This window comes from Marmota monax, unplaced genomic scaffold (assembly GCF_021218885.2).
Source record: "Marmota monax isolate L192 unplaced genomic scaffold, Marmota_monax_Labrador192_F-V1.1 WCK01_AAM20220418_F8-fsc00173, whole genome shotgun sequence".
Classification (NCBI taxonomy): Eukaryota; Metazoa; Chordata; class Mammalia; order Rodentia; family Sciuridae; genus Marmota; species Marmota monax.
In genome coordinates this window covers 3,170,851-3,190,637 of record NW_026694620.1, presented here as the reverse complement: position 1 = coordinate 3,190,637, position 19,787 = coordinate 3,170,851, and the positions used below count along the sequence as shown (strand labels likewise).

Sequence of the window (19,787 nt, the reverse complement as noted above, 5' to 3'; positions counted from 1 at the left end):
GTAAACTCAAACTATTGCAATGGACTTACTGATTTTTCAGTTTATCTTTTTATTGACTTTGGTTTTTGTTTTTTGGAAAAATAAAGACCTAGGTTCCAGAACTCTTCTGAATACAGTGACATGTGGACAGAAAGAATCCCAGACAAACCACGAGGAAGTTTCTGGCACCCAGATCACTAAATCCACCCAGGGGGCAACATGCCTCCAGAATCTGAGGAAGCAGGAGGCCCCACAGACTCCAGAGACAAGCCTGCTGGGGGTCACTCTGCAGCACCTCCTTCTCTAGGAATGGGCACTGTTCAATCTTTTTGCTTGCTTCCTCATCTGTAAATCGGGGGTAACAGTGCCCACTCGAGATTGCTGGGTGAAGTGAATGAACCAATCTATATGAAATGCTTAGCATGTGATAAGCATTCATCAGCTGTTTCGTAATCCTGGTTGGTCCTCGAAAAGATTCAAAGATGGCCGGGCAGGCCACCCTGGTCAATTGTGGAAGACCACCACCCAGCTCTTCCATCAGTTCACAGTGGCCAGCCAAGAATCACTGCTCCCCGCTCCCCCAGCCACCTCTGCCTTCCCTGTCCCAGTCATCCGGGGTGGGTGCTGCAAGATCCTTCTGCCCTGGCTTTCCACACAGCCCGCCCCCACCTTTCCCAGCTGTCCGCCCTCAGCTGAGCAGGAGGACTGCCTATCCCACAGGAGTCTGGGATCCTCTGGCCAGTGTGGTGGTCACCTGCAGCATCTCATCTATTGTCTACTTGAAAAAGAGCAGGTGACAATGCCGTTGGCCTTTTCAGGATGGGAGACTCTGGAACCATCTACAGATGACTGTACGAAGCCCACAGCTATAGGGAGGTCTCACCCATCATCCACTCGGCCTACCTTCACAGAGTTCCCGCTGTGTGCCAGGGATGTATCCAGAAATCCCAAAGAGCCATCAAGGATGCGGGAACACACGCACCCTGGGAGTACAGCTGGTTTGTCATTTACAGGAGCCAGGCAAAGTCCCTGTCACCTAACTTTCCAGACACCAACTGACCCCAGGGCATTTAGAGCTTGGGTGGAGTCAGAAAGCTTAAAAACAGCTTTTCCTTGAATATGAACGTTCTCTATCTACCACCAACTTAAGGAAATCTTTGATCTTGGTGGAAACAAAGCACAAAGTTCTAAGAATGCCCTCAGGAACCTGCAGTCTCATTTTAAAGCCCCTGCCCTGGGCCTGTGGTGTTTCTAAATGAGTAGCTCTGGACGCACAGGGCTACCTCTGGGCCAAAAGTCAATCGCTGACAGCTGAGCAACTGTAGATATACTGCCACTTTGCAGCAAGCTCCTAATCTCTCCAGGATCACTGTGAAAATTATAAAGGGCATTCACAGCAGGTGTGGACCAACTCAAATCAACCCCACGCTCATTTGATACAAACTGATCGTCCTTAGGAGGCTCCTTGCTACCCTGCTATTTTCTAAGTGAGCACCACACTAAAATTTAAATTAAATAACAGCATCTTTTATCCCAGTCCTGGTTAAATATATAATATTGATGAATTTGAAGTCAGCAGAGATTATACAGAACCTTACTATGAAATACACAGTTGTTTCAAGCTTTTTATTAAAGTTAATAATTATAAAAGTAACCCAAACACATTTTAGAAAATTAAGAAAATATGGAAGAGCATAACAACAACAACAAAATAACAAAACCACAAAATACAACTACCCATTATGTCAGCACCTAGAGGCACTTTTTTTTTTTAGCATTTCAATACATTTGCTTCTTTTATTATCCTATTTTCTAATGCATCTACATGTGTTAATTTTAGAAGGAATACACAGACTCCATGAGATCTTGCAGCACAAACAGTTGAGAACTCGTGGAAATAATTTTAAACTTTATTTGAAATATGTATCCAAAATTGGATTATTTTATACTATTTTATAACTTGCTCTTTTGATTTTTGCTTCAGAATATAAAACAACATAATTCCACGTCATTAAACAGTGTTCTAGAAGCCTATTATTTTTAACTGCCTCATTTTCTATTCATGAGATAGTCCATAATTTTCCCATTTTCCTTGCACATTCAAGCCGGGTATCCATAGGGGATTGGTACCAGGACCACTCATGGGTACCCAAATCTGCAGATGTTCAAGTACCTTTATAAAATGGCATAATATTTGCATATAACCTTATGCACATTCTCCTGTAGACTTTAAATCATCTCTAGATTACTTATATAATATCAATTCTCCATAAATAGTATTACACTATGTTGTTGGGGAATAATCATGATGGGAAAAAGTCTGTACATGCTCAGAATAGTCACAATGTGGGTCTATTTCCTGACTATCTTTGATCTGCAGTTTAGTCAACCCTGGATGCAGAACTACAGACAACAGAAAGACAACTGTATCTGAAATCCAGGTTGTACTTAATCCTATAACTATTTTAAATAATAGACTTGGGTGTTGGAGATCTAGCCAGGATCCCTAAAGCACTGTAGCCTATGTCCACATAGATTTTGTCCATTGAGGTTTTTTTTTTTTTTAATGTTGCCATTCTTTTTAAAAAATCTTTATTTTATTTATTTATTTTATGTGGTGCTGAGGATCAAACCCAGGCCCTCACATGTGCTAGGCAAGTGCTCCACCACTGAGCTACAGGCCCAGTCCCTGTTCATCTGAGTGCCTTGTATGTACCAGGCTGGTGAAGAGTAGGAGGAGCTGCAGTTTTAAGTAAGATGGATTAGAATGCGTCCCAGGCCACCTAGAGGGCTCTGGTTGTTGGATTAAGTGCCATGGAAGCCCTACAGGACCCCACTGTGGGGAAGTTTGGGGCAGAGGACAGACGGGGTCTTCTTGGTATAGGCAGAATCACTCTGGTGCAGTGTGCAGGAAAGGCTCTCAGGGGTGAGGGCAAAAGCCAGGAGTGTCACAAGGAAGCAAGGTGACATTGAGGTTGCCCATCTGCTTCTCTGCCTGAGGCACATGTTTTGTTGGTGTGCTTCCTTCAGGGTGTTTTGGGGGTTTTTTTGAGGGGGGGGGTAGGGGCATATTTAAATATATTTCCACTGTAGTCTCTTTATAGATATTTGTATCCTGTCATTTCCTTAACATTAACATGTCATTAGTCTTTAAAAACGTGTTTTCTAGTGGCTTCAGGGAGATCATGACATACTGAACCACCTCTCAACGTTTAGAACAGTGCCCAGTGTCCCTTGGCTACAGTATCTGTTTGAATTACATGGGCACACATAAACAGAAGCCAAACAGAGTTGGTGGCAAAGGATCTGATAGTAGAACCTGAGAATCTAAAGTGGAATACAAAAACACCCCCGATTATGAGAAGCAGCTGTGACACTGTAATATCATAAGAAATACATAGTTGGAGTCTGTCCCCAGTTCCTGACATAGAGCTCCTAAAACCCTTGTAAATGGGGATGTCATGAGAATCTTTTGTACTAATATTTGACCTTTGACCCCAACTTCTGACACAGAGCTCCTAAATTCCCTAGAATCTCCTGGGCAATAGAAGCATCTTTAATTCTGATGAGGCAACTCTGGGTGGGCTCCTAGCTAAGCCTCAGGAAGGAAGTCAGTTGCCAGGGAAACCACCACTGGATTAGAGTGGGAAGTTTCAGCCCCCCTCTCTGATTTCCAAGCAGCAGTGAGGCAGAAGGTCAAGTTCATCACCAATAGTCAGCAGTGAAATCAATCATGTCTACATAATGAAGCCTCTGTAAAAACCCAGGACAGGGCTCAGAAAGCCTCCGGGATATGGACATGTAGGTGCTGGGAAGGTGGCACCCCTAGTCACCAAAACATGGGGATTTCGCCACATAAGGAGCATGGAAGCACCATACTACTTCCGACAAAACTTGCCCTGTGCACCTCTACATGTGGCTGCATCTGTATCTTCCATCATAACCTTGATAATAAACCAGTAATCAAAAGCATATCCTTGGGTTCCATGAGCCACTCTAGCAAACTAATCAAACCACAGGAGGGGGTTGTGGGAACTCCAGTTTATAGTCAGTGGCCCAAGCACAGGTCACACCCTGTGGCATAAGACTGGCACTTGAAATGGGGGAGAGTTCCATAGGAGTGCACCCCAAACCTGTAGGATCTAAGGCTACCTCCTGGTGGACGATGCCAGAATGGAACTGAATTAAAGGACCCCCATCTGGAGGCCTGCATGGGGCGGGGGTGGGGGGCACCAAGTGTCAGAACTCTGTTGAGTGGCATCCAAGAGTAGGAAAAGCACTTCAGTGTTTCCCGCCTCCCACAGCTGGTACCTGCTGGAGAACTGAGTGTTGATGAGATGAAATCCCCACAGGCTCTGTGACCAGAGGTGAAGTTTTCCAAACTGAGAGAAATAGCAGGAAATGCCTCTCTTACCTACAGCACATAGGGAAATGAGGCGTATTTTCATGAAGTTATTAGCCCAAACTCAGCGCGCAAAATCTGGTATGAAGTAAATGAGGAGTGCTCAGAAAAGTCACCAAGTAAGGACACCAGACTGCAGACCTGACATTGCTCAGATAAGGAGTCCCTGTGGACACACACACAGCAGACAGGTTGCTTCTGCTTCCTCGGGCAGTGCCCTCCAATTTCCAACAGCAGGGGTTCTCAAACTCTGGGCTCAGGCCAAATATTATCAGTCATTTTCATTGAAGTGATGAGCTAACTTCATTTTAAAGAAAATGTCTGACTGAGGCCCAAGCTTGAATAACCGCGACATCCATCAACTGCCCTAAGTAGAGGTGACAAGCCATGAGCAGAGCAGATGGCAGCACAGGCACTGCCGGGTGCTTCCACTTTGTTAAGAAGAATATTGGAAAATGTGCGTCTCAAAATTCAAGGTTTCATCAAATCATTAATTTTTACTGCTTCAACAGGGCCACCCTTAAGTGAAACTGACCTTCTTCTTTATTAGTGTGAGTGGCTGGTGGTAAAGACTGTGACAACTGTTAGTGACTGTCCATGCCATTGCCTTGGTCACACCAAAGCACTAGCAGTTTTACTCACCAGTGCTTCTACGTCATCAGAACAAATGCAACACAGGGAAAATGGAAAAAAAAAAAAAAACCTGGAGTTACTGTGAAAATAAGTCAGACCTTCAAGATCTCTGAAAAGGTCCTGTAGATGCATTCCCCCCCCCCATTTTGGCTCATTTTAAAAGAAATATTGTTCTCAAATTAAAAAAAAAACAAAAAAAACAGAAAATACTAATTCTTTGCAAAGTTTGGCTCAGCAAGAAGTGGCATCTCTAAGGCAAAGCAGGAGAAAACCCTGGTCCTAAGACACATTCGAGGAAATTGTTTGCTGGTAAAGTTTAAGAGCTCAGCTACTCACAATGTCAATGAATCTAAATAAAATTTACACAACAAATTTTGGAAACCAGGAATAACAAGGTATCATTTTAAACCCATCTCAGAAACCAGGAATAATAATGTATCATTTTTAAAGGCTAAAGAGCAGTTGATATTTATTTAGTGATTCTAACAACTGTTTGGTTTACACATCCCTCCAACCAGGAAAACTAATACATTTGTACTGTTTTCAGTGGCAAGCAAGGAACTAGTTGTGTCTGAGTTTCTACTTGGGAGTTCACCAATGAGTTGCTGAATTATACTCTGAAATCCTTTTGCAATGCTATAGATAACCATGATACTTTTTTTTTAATATGAGGAATGTGTATCTCCAAATAATGATGGAGATATAAGTAGTTTTCAATAATAAAATACCTCTTGATATCCCCCATTAAGTTAAAGAGAAGGGCTAGGAATGCAGTTCACTAGTATAGCCTTGCCCTGGATTCGATCCCCAGCACTACAATAGACAAAGAATGAATCCAAGGCCAAAATCCATTAATATCTACAATCTTTTATGAAAGGGAGATGCTGCCCAGGCCTCAGGTTCATTCCATCCTGGCACACAGGAAGGTACCAACAGGTACTTGTTGGTTGATGGATGGAAGGAGGGAGGGAGGGAAAGAGGGAGGGAGGGAGGGAAGGGATGTGGTAGGTAAGTAGGTCAGGATAGACCAGTCAGACCTGTCAACAATGTCTAATTTCTTGAGGACTTGTGATTTTATCTATTTGAAAGGAACCAGAGAGCATATCTCTACTACATAAATACAAACCTATTCACAAATACTGAATTTTTGAAATGTCAATTATTTCTAATATTCCCAGTAGCTACGAGAGAGTGAGAGAATGCATGACACAGAGCTATTAGAGCTATTCGGGCAAGAAGCATCTGCTTCCCTAAGTGCCCCTTCCATAGAAAAATGAATAATCTTTGATTATAATTCACCAGGGAAATGAGCATTGTATACAGGATTCCAAGCTGAACAGGGTGTTAGCTGCATTACGTGCAATAGAGACAGCACCAAGATTCACATGGTGCCGTTCGGGCCTCGGTGGAGCATCCAGAATTTCAACAAGCTTGAAGGGAAAAGGAAGATGGGCCCTTGAGCCTTTTTTTCTTCTTCTTCTTCTTCTTCTTTCACTCCCATCCCCACCCCACCCAAAGTGTGGCATCTTTCAAGGGTGAACCTCATGAGGCTTCTAAAACTCCTCCAACCATCATGCATAAGTAAAAACTTAACAGAAAAATAAGGTTTGGGGATATCTGACAAACACCATTCAATTAAAGTGATACATGTCCTACATATCAAAACCGATAAGTTCCTGATTTAATGAGTTTGTACTTGACCTTTGCTTTCTCTGCCCTCATCACTGCAGAAGGTAAAATGAAATGTATATTTTCACCAAAAACAGATGATGTAAGACTATAATCAGACTCTTGACAGACCCTATGCCAATCATGTTATTAAAACTGGAGGCAGGTAGTGGGGAGCAAAATTAGGTAACAGATGATGCTTTTGGACATCCCTACCTGGAGGATCCCACAAACACACACACACACAATAGCTATGAAGCCCAAGTTGGACTGTAAGTCACTGATGTGGGTGATGCCGATTACATGTATTCCCTCATTTTTTACAAACTCGTCTTTAAAGTTCAATTTATGATAGTCAAATATTTGACAACCTCCAAACTAAAATAATGCCCTAAAATGTAGTGACTTGAATAAATTATACCACTACAAAGGTACTAATTAACCAACAATCAATGACAAGTAGTCAACACAATATCACAGCTAGAAAGTCTTTTTAAACACTGAATAATCCATAATCAGGCTGAAATTCTTCTCCTTCCAAATATTTTTCTTTTTGCATAATTTCAGTTTATCTGCAAACAACATGTCACCGACCTATAGTTGCCTTTGACAGTCTATTTTGATTAGAGAATGTTTTCCAGGAAACCTTTATTATGCTGTATATCATCTATCTACCCAAAAGAGATACAGAAAGTGAATTAGTGTCAATACCAATTTTTATAATATGTAATTGAGTGTAACCTTCTAGGAGGCGTGGGTAGTTCTGACAACAAATTACAGAAATGCTCACATCCTCATCCAAACCCTTTCAAAAAGATGAATTTCAGCTTTTAAAGTAACAATGATTTTGAACTGCTCCTCTATTATCTAAAAAAAAAGTAAAAAAATGTACATTTACATTAAAGACAGACTTTAAATGGTGCTCAAGATGTTGTGATGTTGAAGAATGAACACCATAATCTTTGCCAAGTTAAGAAATTGTAATTCTGTCAATGCTCCACAAAATGTAGCATTTTAAAAAACTAATATGCTAATTTAACTATAAGGAAGAAGAACTCTACTTTTTCTTCCCCCAAGAAACGCAAAACATTCTTCAGAGTAGCAGAATCCCATGAACTTCAAATGTGAATATGCAAACTAAGTGAAGTCTCCATCTAGCACAATTCCTGGCATGTGTTTGGGTCCAAATAAATACAGGATAGATGGATAAAACAAACAGAGGAATAAAAAGACAAATATCACAATCCATAAACATGCTCATACCCCAACAGGATGCCCATTGGGTAATTAAAAATTAGTTGCACTGAATCTTTACAAAGGTGCAAAGATATTCAACCCCCAGGCTTTTGCTTTCAAAGCAATGATGGCTGTCTGGAGGTCATGCAGGAAGACTTCCACAAATGCAATCAGTTTCTTGAAATGAGATTTCCTGGAAATTAAGTGTCCTCTGCAAATGGAGAAGTTGCCAAGAATCCACAGTCCGTTAGCAGCAGATGTGAGCTCCTTCTCCAGAAGTGGCGAAGCCCTGCGCAGAGCTCCTGGTCCCCTCTCATCAGGCAGAGGGCCCAGGGGATGGCAAAGGGGTGGAAAAGAGTAAAAGGAAACGACACTTTATTTTGACCTGTTACCAGGTTCCAACCATCCTAAGCAATGAGTCCAGACGGATTGGATGTTACTTTTTAATTTGAAGATCCAACTGCCACTTTACTTCAGCCCAACAGAGTCACATCCACCAATATCTTTTTTATGACATTGAGAAACCCAGATAAGTTCTGCAATGCTTTACGGAGCTGCCTGGGCCGTATTTTCTGCCTCTCCACGGACTCCTGGCAAGGGAAGCTGCATGTTTTCCAGGCATGATAAAGTGATCATTAGCCACCTGGGAGCTGGTTTTATTTTGGATTCCAACCATATCCCTCAGTGACCCAGATGAGCCTTTTGTTCGAGGAAGATTGTCAGCATCCATACAATGGAGATACTTTTACAAAGACCTTTAGGAATATCCAACCAAAACTTTCTTTTCAGAGCAACTCAGCAAAGAACCTAAACCCATAAAGAAATCACGTTTTAAATTCAAAGTAGTCTCTTTTGTTGTTGTTGTTCCCTTTCTCAATGGGAGACCTATAGTCAAAATGAGCAAGAAATCCATGTACTGAAACCCAGAGGGAGATCTCTGCTATTCTGTTTTCTTAGACATTTTCTTAGACAGCTGTAGCCAGAGTTTTTGGGTGTGTTTGGCAATTGGCAATCCCATGATGGGCTGCTGCCAGCACCCGTCACTCAGCCCACAACATATGACAGAACAAACTGGGGCTGGCATTCCAGCCTGACAGCTGGCTGTAGAGGAGGAAGACGCGTTCTCTATTTCTTTTTTCATGAAGAAGTAAGAATGATGTATTGCGCTCTTCCTCCATGCCAACCCTCCATGCCAACCCTAAGAATTGCATGTAGGAAGCCCCCAAAGCCTACTAATAGGAACAGAGCCACAGGAAACCTGCCAGAGTCCAGCCAAGCCTATTCTCCTTCCAGTGCTTGATTTTCCAAGTTAAAATATATATATAGAAAGAGAGAGAGAGAAGAGCACCAAGCGCCACCTGCCAAGAACTTTCACCTTCTCCACTGGGGCACCAGTACCTATTGGGAAGGACTAATTTTACATATAAAGAAACAGGAAGGCAATTATTGGATTCCAAGCCTGTGTAGAAAAAGGCTTGTCTACTAAGAACTTCTCGTTTTAAAGCCAACTAAATCTTTAAATGTCTACGCTGTGAAATTCTAATGGCAATTACACAGAAGGTCGAGTTGTTTTTTCCCCCTTTCCTGTTATTAATGAATATGAAGTAACAGAAAACTGATGCTGGATGATGGAGCAGTGCCACTAAAGAAAGGGAGATGTTTTCCATGGGAAGTGACAGGGGGACCCAATCCAGAAAGCATCAGAGGAGAGGGGCAGAGGCACATGGTAAATCCTAAGAAAGCAGGTAGCACTGCTGGTCTTGAGTGCTGGCTCCACAGTACCCTGTCTGTATAACCTACCACTTTAAGAGAACTAGAAGTGAGCAGCAACGCAGCCTAGGGAATGACAGTGTAGGGACAGCAGCTCTCCAGCTACGGACTCCTCAGAGCCTCCGTGCAGCTCTTCACTCCCAGGCCTCTTTGCAATCCCTGGCGTGCCTGTTGTATGCTCCCTGGAGAAATGAGCTAGGACCATCACATGGATCATGGCTGTTCTCAGCTCATCACAGAAAGGCAGGGGCAGGCTGAAATCCCAGGAGAAGGGCTTTCAACCACACAATACAGCTTATGCAGTATCTGGGTGGTGACAACAAGATGAAGGGGTTCCAACAACTCTTAACCATTATTGTCGCTAAGGACTTGCGACAAACTTGTGGCTAACTTCCTGTTGCCTGCAAACAATGACCTGCTAAAAATAAACAACAGATGAACAAGAACCAAACACAGACACACACCAGGAATATTACACAACCACCCTTGGCACACTGGGCAGCACAGTGTATTATCAAAGGAAACTCCCCCCACCCTGCACCTCCCCAACCTGCAGGAAACAAACAGAAAGCAGCTACCTTGCCAGGATCACATGAATGCTGACCTCAGAATATCTTCCGCAGAGGCTTTTCCAGCAAGACAAAGCAAAGACTGCCACCAAGTATTTCCTAGGCATCTTCTAACACATCCTGTGTAGGTTACTATCACTTGGCTCAGAAATTTTCATTTCTGTCCTTCGGGAACCCTTCATGTGAGTGCTCAGAGACTGGGGAGCTCAGGCTGAGGATCAGGGTAAACAACGAATCTGGCCCTTGACTTCAGCCTTGCTTCTTAAGACACAAAATGAACAGCCAGTTGACTCTGTTCCTCCAGTATTATGAAGGCTAGGTGGCTTGGGGAAATCTGCAGCAGGGCCTTAACCCATGGAGCATAAGCAAGGGACTCATCCCTGCAATATGTCTCCTTTCCCATTTGAATAACCAAAATGCAATGACATGAGCAAAAAGTAAAACAATGAGAGAATCTGCTAGATTCACTAAAAAGTAATGCTTACTTCCTCAAATTTATAATACCCCATTTCTCCATGCATTCCATTTAAACCTCTGATTTCTTCTAAATAACATCATTATTGAAAACTAACATTATGCTGCGAAGCTCTACTACTTGAATTGTTCATAAATGGATTTACGGCTGCCGCGAGTCCTCTGAAAGACTGTATTGTAGGCATCCTCCCTCCATCTCCCCAAGAGCATTCATAAAGAGATTCCTACACCTACATTTGCCCTCCTGCAGAAAGCTGGGTATTTATACCTGGAAAAACTTTCACTTAAATTGCTTTAATGGGTTCTAAGTAAAACACTACTCCCAATAATTTATTTTTCCATTTGATTGGCCAAGGATTTGAATTATAGCTCACAGGGTAAGTTCATAAATAAACAGTGCTAGCATTTGGGTGCTATAATGCCAAATGAGTTTGGGATTTCTATTTGCCTGTTCCTGAAGCACTCCTAGACACGGCACAGATGTGCTGGTGTTACACAGCAGTGAGTCCGACTCTTTTAGGCATCTCCTCATCTCCCCAACAAATTCAGCATCAGGAATGGGATCTCCTTTGTAGGCTCAACTGACAGGTAGACATGTTTTGGAGGGTAGCACAAGCTTCTCAGACTTTGAAAACTTCTGCAATGATTTCAGAATGTCTCCCAGGTATGAATTCTCTGCATATGTCATCAATAAATATGTAATGCATGTTACTGTGTAAGTAGCAAGATTGTTAATGTTTTAATCCTCCTCCCTTAGAGTAGGATAGCAGCAAAAATAAATCAATCTCTTATCATAGTATTTTAATATATGCCCATAGGTACAGGAACACTTGATGAAGTAGGCAAACCAAAGATGGTCCTCACAGCCATTAAGATGGCTGCTGCCAAAAAGAAAGAAATCAAGAAAATGACAAATATTGGCAAAAACATAAAGAAACTGAAACTCTGGTGCACTGTTGCTGACACTGTAAAATGTGTCAGGAGAAAGCACAGAGGCTCCTGAAAACTAAACACGGAGCCATGAAATGACACGGCAGTCCCACTTCTGGGTACCCATGCAAAAGAACTGAAAGCCAGCTCTCAGAGAGGTAAGCTTCATGCCCACGTTCACAGCCACAAGATTCACGACAGCCAGGTCTTGGGAGAAAACAAGACACCACGGACAGAATGAGCAAAATACAGCCTATACATACAAAGGAATGTCGGTCAGCCTTAAAAAGAAAGGACATTTGGTCGCTGCTCCAGCATGGAGGAACCTGGAAGAGACCAGGCTGAGCGACACAGGCCAGTCACAAAGACACCTACTGTATGATCCCACCTGCAAGAGACGGTTTTTAAAGTAGTCAGACTGATAGAAACAGAAAGTGGAGTGGGGGATGCTAAGGGCTGGAGGGGGAAATGGGAAGTTGTTGTTTCATGGGCGGAGAGTTTCAGTTTTGCAAGATGAAAAAAAAGTTCCAGAGGCCAGTTTCACAAAACTCTGACTATATTTACCACCACTGAACTCTATGCTTACAGATGGCTATGGTGGTAAGTTTTTATGTTAGATGCCATTTCTCAAAATAAATAAGTAAATAAATAAATAACTGAAAAATTTTAAGAGCACCCAACATTTCATTGATTGCTTTAAAGAAATTATGATGGGGAGGGGTGGGATAAAACTCTTAATTCTTATAAAAATCATGACAATGCCACATGAAAATGCTATCCATCAAGGGGTCCATCAATGCTGTCCATCCTAGGTAACGGTAGCATCATTCCTGTGCTTTCCACAGCCAAACGGCCCGTAGCTTCATCTCTAAATTGGATCTTCATCTATACAAGAAAATACAGAACCAGTAAAGCACAAAAATTGAGCATTAAATAAAATCAAGTCTCTGGAAAGAGAACAAGTTTGATTTTTAAAGTAAACATCATCATTCTGTCTGCCCAGTGCACTAAAATCTCTGGAAGCTTTTAACAGCAGCAGGACCCTAATTGCATAACCTTGTTTTCAATGAGTGGATGAAATTATGCTATAATTTTACTTATTACAAGAACGTACCAGGAGCATGATGCCACCCACCTCCCCATCATCCATCTGCCTTCCCTGTTGGCTAGTTAAGATGCCACGGCTCTCTGGCCACCCTGAGTACCTATGCTTACCCTCCACAGGGGGTACCCTCCCTCTGTGATTTGCTTCCGATGGCCTGATTACACCACCTGACTTCCAGCTTCCAGTCCTGCAGAAGGTCAGGGAACTTCCCTCCCCCTCCTATTTCTCTCCACACCCACACCTCTTCCTCATTCGGATCAATTCTTACATGCACTTATCCTTTGCAGCCAATCTTCCAGGTCAATCCAACACTTTTCTCTGCTACAACAAACTCGAGTCCACTATTCACTTGGAAGAGGTGGCTGGGGTTGGAGACCACCATACGACCACGACCTGACTTATTCCATTTCCCTCTGAGAGTATGAGTCATCCTGCACGTGGCAGAGAGAGAGAAGCTCCGGGCTGGTTTCAGTCTGCTTCATTTCCCTCCCGTTCTCAAGGACTTTTGAACGTGGGCTCTAGAGCCAATTCAATTCCCAGCTTTGCCTGTTCCTCGCTGTATGATTCCATGGAAACGATCTAAACACTCTAAGCTTTAATGGCATCATCAATACAATGCAGAAAATAACAGTACTTGCCATACAAGTTGGTGTTTGACATATTGTCTGACCCAAAAATTTTGCTTCTAGCAATTTCTACTACAATAACTAGATATTCATATAAGTACTTAAGCAGAAGGATGTTCAAGCCAGTACTACTTCTAATCATGAAAAACGGGGGAGAGGGGATACAACAGAGGGTCAACTAAAGTTTAAATAAATGACAAAACAAAGCCCAGTATGGTGGCACATGCCTGTAGTCCTAGTTACTTGGGAGGCTGGAAGTGGGAGAATCACTTGAGCCCATACATTCAAGACCAGCCTGAGCAATAATAAGATCCCATGTCAGGGGGAAAAAAAAAAAAAAAATATATATATATATATATATATATATATGTGTGTGTGTGTGTGTGTGTGTGTACACACATATTTCATAAGAGAATATTCTACATCCATTGTACTATGCTTTTCGGAAAAATATCTAAGAACATACTTGTAAGTGTAGAAAAGCAGGGTAAAACTATGTATTACTTTTACACAAGAAAGCAGGGGAAGGTGAATTTTTAAAAAGGTTCGTCTTATACATGCAAGCAGTTTCTGCCAGACCCCTTCCCAGAACCCTAATTTTCACATACACAAAATGCTCCAATATTTTCTAAGACCTCTTTCATAAACCGACTCTAAAGCAACCCCTGGATTTGCAGCTGAACCCAAAAAGCTCAGATGGAAATAATTTTCATTCCATTCAACAAGTAGCGTTTCACCCAGCCAGGAGACTCCTAGTGGGTGGGAGAAGAACTATAGTTAGTAACCATAACCTTACGTTAAAATATTAATAGCTACCATATTCAACAAAACAGCAGTTTAAACCTGTATTGAAATCATGCTAAAAACAGCTCCGCTCCTGTGCCAATTATCTCTCTCAGTGGGAGACTTTCAGGTTCAACTTGAAGTTGGTGGAGTTCCTTCCCGTCATTATGAAGGAATGGAGTGGGGCAAGAAGGAATCTACAACAAACTCTCCTGTACAGGAAAATTAGGTCCCTGATAGAATGTGACCCCCAGAAATCCCAAAACATCCTCAATGATTACAGCAGTCTCTCCACTGTTAGTTCTTCTGATGGTCTCCACTTTTAGTTATGAATGATGAATGAAAGACCACAAACAAATGACCAGACCGACATTGGGGTGTCCCTCCCATGCAGCCGTGTCCACAGGTAGACTTCCATGTGTGTAGTGGTGTATTTATTAATTGAGGATGCTGGGGATCAAGCCCAGGGCCTCGTGCATGGCAGACAAGCACTCTTCCAACTGAGTTACACCCTCAGCACAAAAGGAGCTGTTTTAATCAGCTGAAATTGTGACAGAAACAATAATGTACCTTGGTGTAGGGACATATCAGCAGTCAGCACAAAACAAAATTAGCAGTAACAACGGCTCCTTGTACTCAATTGATAAAACTTTAAGAGATGACCACCCCAGCTACGGTGGTCACTTTGCCACCACCACCCACCCTCACTAAGCCTGCACTGTCCAAAAACCCCTAGTCAAGTGTGCCTATTGAGTACTTGAAATGCAACTACTCCAACTGAGATTGCTCCAGGCAAAAGACAAACGCCAAATTCAGGAGGATGGATGCCAAGAACATTAATGCAAACTATTTCCTTTTTATACTGATTACATATTATGATAACATTATGATACATTCAGTAACATTAAAATGTATTATTTAAATTAGCTTTCCTTGTTTCCTCTTGCTTTTTACAGTGTGGCTTCTAAAAAAAAATGTATGATTCAATGCATGTGCCTTGCTGTTTCCCACTGTTACACCATCACATTGTTAATTTTCTCTGAAGCAGGTGTGACCAACTGAAATGACCCTGTCTGTTTCTGGGGTTGTCTTACCCATCATGACTCTCCCCCTACCACCAACCGGAAGTCCCGTTAGAAGAGGGCTTGGCCACCCTGTGCACAGATAAATACTCAGCACCTACAGCCCAGCAGGTGTGCCTGGTGCCAGGTGGAGGTTATGAATGATGAATGAAAGACCACAAATAAATGACCAGACCGACATTAGTGATGCTCATGCCTCACGGACTGCTCCCCTCCCAGCCTGATACTCAGCTTGTAAATCTTTCCTTGCAAATTTAGACTTTCTCCCCAACTGCCTCCACTTCCCCCTGTGGGTTCCAGGATGAGTGGGTGTTGAATGTGGGGAGCAGAGGTCTCCTTTCTGGGCTGCTCCCTCACAGCCTCCGCGGTCACTCTTGAACTGGCCCACTAAAATCCCCAAATGGCTTCTCTCACCTATGGTACCCAACATGCATGCGCTGCGGCTCTACATGCCCTAATCAAGTGTTCACCTCTGCAGATGTCTGGCTGGCACTGGAGGGTCTCCTTCATTTGAAAAGACAACCCTACCCCCACCTGGGCCCATTGCTCAGGCCCAAGTTGGACAGACCAGTCCAGAGGGCTCTGCAGGGCAGCTTCGCTAGCTCCAATGCTGGAGAGCTGGCCACCCACTGGAGCACAGCCCTGGGCTCAACCTGCACTCCACACAAACTCAGACTCAGGGACCCCAACCTCAAGCCAGTCCCTGCCTGGAAATGGTGGGCCCCTTCTCTCCATCAGAGCCACTCTCTAGCAAGCAGCGGTGTTTCTGTTTGGGTTTTAAATGTGTCTACTGAATTGAGACAAGTGCAAGTCTGGTGTGTGTGTGTGTGTGTGTGTGTGTGTGTGTGTGTGTGTGTAGGAGAAGCATGTCACTGAGGTAGCAAAGGCCAGTGTCTGACACACACAGACAAGCCCAAGACCCAGAGGAAAAAAATAACTGGAAGCCAGGGCTGCACCAAGATAGGGTCTCAGGGGTTGGGGTTGTGGCTCCGTGGTACAGTGCTTGCCTGGCATGTGTGAGGCACTGGGTTCAATTTCCAGCACCACATATAAATAAATAAAATAGAAGTCCATCGACAATTAAAAAACAAAAACAAAAAAAAGATGAGGTCTCAGCCACTACCCTGCACAGCCCCCATTCTCCAGACCTGCCATATACTTCCTGGGGAACTCACCTGTTAGAAGGCCAAACAGAACCCCAGAGTGGTTCATCCTACTGGACTCAGAAGGAGATTATGAAAGCCAAAACCAATGCCTGGATTTGCTCAGAGTGACCCCTGCCACTTTCCAGAGTGGCCCATGCTCTAAAAACTCACTGGTTTAAAATTTAGAATCACCTCCATCTGACACAAGCTATTATTTCTGCCCCAAACCAATATTTGATATTTGTTTTATAAAACACTACTGTTTAGCCAACAAAATGCTTAAGAGGCCTCAAAGTGTCTTTCCCTTGCTCATTGGTCCAAGGAGTGTGATATTTGCTTATATCATGTATACCTCTAGATACTGGAAAGTGTCCCTGTCCCCCAAATGCTTCAGAGGTGGCCTTTCAGCTGTTTTTAAATTTCCCAAAACCCTTCATTAGATGGTAGAAATAGCTAAAGTTCTGACTACTTGGAGCAGCTTGCTTTTCCTTTTATTTATGGATGCATAGAAATCTTAAGCATAATTACAAAATTAAGCCACAGCTATTATTAAGACGCAAGAGTTGGATCTGCTGGTCGCCCCAAGTCACTGGGCCTTCATGAGCATTCTGTGGAGCAAGGAGACCCTGCTGACTGAACAGTTCCCTGGTCCGCACAGCCCCCTGCACATTAATAATCCTCCTCGTGGATGCAAGCAAAATTACAGGCACTTTTTCAATGACAGCCCCTGAGAGGCTGCGGAAATAATAAGTGTGGTTAGTACAAAACCACAGAGGGATCATAAAAGCAAAAGCTCCAAATATGGTAACGTTAAATGAGGCCTCAAGAAGGTAGTAAGCTCTTTTTGAAAGACGGCACCTTTTCCCTGTTGCTGAAACTTTAGACACGGATCCTGTAAACTGGTGTCTGCACATGTACTCAGCTCAGATGTTACCTTCTCTAAGAAGCCAGGTCCAATCCTCCAGCCTTTTAAAAAGTATCTTTCCTGGGCTCTGTGCTCCCAAAGCACTATGTTCCTCCATGACAACACTCTAAAGTGGCATGTCCTATTCCCTCCGTAAGACTGCAGTAGTTAGGGGTGGAATACTCGCTTTCAGATGATTTGGCCAAAGAGGAGCATGTGTGCATGTATGTGCACACGCATGTGGGGTGAGAGGTGACAGATGCACCAAGTTGACACCTGGCAGATCCTGACCAGGGGATGTGACTATTCGCTGCACTGTACTCTCGACTTTTCCACTGGTTTGAAAATTTTCAAAAAATAAATTTTTTTTAATGAAATAACATAAGTCGGTGCTCAATTACTGATGGTTCAATAACTGGGTTGTTTGTCCTTCCAGTGATTGACATGCTCTTCCTATTACAGCTCATTCCAGGACTCGCACCACACAGGTGACTGACACAGGCTGATGGAGCGGGAGGTGGAAAACACCTGGAGGCCCTCATCAGTGTTTTTAATTTGAAGATGAGTCGACTTGAGGTTTCAAGCAGGAAATCCTTTTTGCTCCAGGCAGAGATCCCACCATTAGTCCTCAGGAGAGTCGGATTTCATCTCTGAGGCACTTGGGGTGGCCAAGTTCCCCACGCCACCCACACCTGGTTCCTTGGCATGCTCATGGCCCCCTGGGACTGGCTTCTGCCTTGTCTGACTGGTTCCTGGGGTGGAGGTGAGGCCAGCCTCCTTTATTCCTCCCGTTTCAAGGCTGGGCGGTGCAGCTGCCTACCTGCCTCCTCCTGCTCAGCCTCCTCAGAGAGAATGAGCTCCTGGAGGCTTGGCATATGGCACTTGAAGTCTCAATCGTGGGAGAAGCCCACAGAAGTCTCTGAGAAGCTCCTTTTGGGGACCCCCCCAGCCACAGCAGTCATCTGAACAAGATGTGGCTGAGGTTCTGCTCAGGATGGAAGGGGAGATGCCTCACTATCATCAACTTGATGATCACAGGGAAATTCCTCTCCACCCTCCTCAAAATCACTGCAAAATTGTTGATGATATGCGGGGGCGGGGGGGGGGGACACACATCTATGGAAACGATTTGGCCTCTCTCTTTTTAGATAAAAAGTGTTCCTTTAAAGAAACAGAAAGCTGAGTGGGAGCCGGAGCTATGTTCTTCCTTTCTGTCCTCCTATTTGGCTGTTGGCTCAGGGATGTATTTTCCTTTAGAAAATTATTTCATACAACCTAATTTTGGCTATTGTGGTCCAAGAAGACTAAGAATACAAAACTACTAACTTGAGCATTTATATTATTATAAGCATCCCAGAATACAAGAAAAAAAAATAGACTTGTATATCTTATAATATGATCCACCCTCCATGATTTATGTTGTTCCAAGCAACTTATTTACACTAGAGTATTTACAAGTGGATAAGCCAGCATTTGTGTGCATTTTACATGGGTAAATTCCTAATCCCTTCTATGAAAGAACATTAGGACTGTGCATCTGAATGGAATTTTAGGTTATCTTCTCGACCAGTATCAAACAACAGACCACCACTTTAATTTTATTACTGCACTATATTTTATACCTAACAGTGAGGTTCGTTTTGACACATTCATAAATGCCTATAACATAGCTAGTTCCATTTCAATCCCCTCATTTCCCCTTCCCCTGCCCACCTCCCTTCCTTCCTCTGATCCCCATTTTCTACTCTATTGGTCTTCCTTCAATTTATCTTTTTAATGGTATGTTTTAGTTTTATACAAAAGTGACATATTCATGCAAACAGGATAATTAGGCCAACTGCATCCCCCGGATTCTTCCCCTTCCCTCCTCCCCTCTCCCTCTTGGTCGACTGTCTGGTCTCCACAGATCTCCCTTCCTCCCTTCCACTTTCACAAAGTCCCCTTTTTTTCCCGTTCATTCTCTCTCTCTAGTTTCTGCATCTGAGAGAAAACATTCAGCTCCTGACTTTTGGGGTCTGGCTTATTTCACTTAGCATGATGCTCTCCAGTTCCATCCATTTACCAGCAAATGAAAAAAAAAGATGTCATTCTTTATGGCAAAGTAGGACTCCACTGTGTATAAACACCATGTTTTCTTCATCCACTTGTCTACTGATGGATACTTAGGCTGGTTCCACAACTTGGCTACTGTGGTTGTGCTGCTATAAACATTGATATGCATAGATCACTATAGTGTAGTGATTTTAGTTCTTTTTGATAAATACCAACAAATAGGCTCCATTCCTAATCTTTTGAGGAATCTCCATACTGCTTTCCAAAGTGGTTGTACTAGCTTACAGTCCTACCAACAATATATAAGCGTACTTATCCCCCATATTTTCTCTAGGAATATTGTTATTTGTACTCTTAAACCACTTTCAAACTCATTAGCCCAGTCCACAAAAAGTGGTACCCCTTGGTCAGTCAGGATGGGTGAAACAG

General features: G+C 43.1%; 1 protein-coding gene across 2 annotated transcripts in view; it reads right to left on the bottom strand.

The window, feature by feature from the left end:
* The window catches only part of Prkca (protein kinase C alpha), a 410,592-nt gene that overhangs the window by 322,902 nt on the left and 67,903 nt on the right, over window positions 1-19,787 (bottom strand). The window lies entirely within an intron of this gene.